We start from the raw sequence: 445 nt of genomic DNA on the forward strand, positions 1-445 counted from the left end.
GGAGGCGGCCACGTGGGGCGCGCGCCGCGGGCGGGAACCGGCACCGGTGGGTCCCGGTGATCCCGGGACGGCTCCGGGAGGGCGGGAAGGCGCCCCCCCCATCACCCCACCTCAACGGCTGCACCCCCGGAGCCGGCCCGGGGGGAGCCACGTGCTGGGCCCCTACCGGGAACCGGAGGCCCGAGCGGGAACCGGAGCCCCCGGGAGGGAACCGGTTTTCTCCGCCGTGTATAGGAAGGGGGGGGGGGAAAGGGGACACGGCTGCCCCGCCGCGACCCCGGCGGGGGCGGGGACGAGTGGGTGCCGCGGGCACGGGAGGGCACCGGCACCGGTTTCCCCGTTACCGGCCTCCCCCGGGGGGATCGCGGTTCACCCGGTCCGAAGAGGGGGGGGGACGGCAGCCGCAGGGAGAGGCTGGAGCCAAATTCGTGGGATGTTAGGAGGG

The sequence above is a fragment of the Calidris pugnax genome, unplaced genomic scaffold (genome assembly GCF_001431845.1).
Source record: "Calidris pugnax isolate Ruff unplaced genomic scaffold, ASM143184v1 scaffold335, whole genome shotgun sequence".
Lineage (NCBI taxonomy): Eukaryota > Metazoa > Chordata > Aves > Charadriiformes > Scolopacidae > Calidris > Calidris pugnax.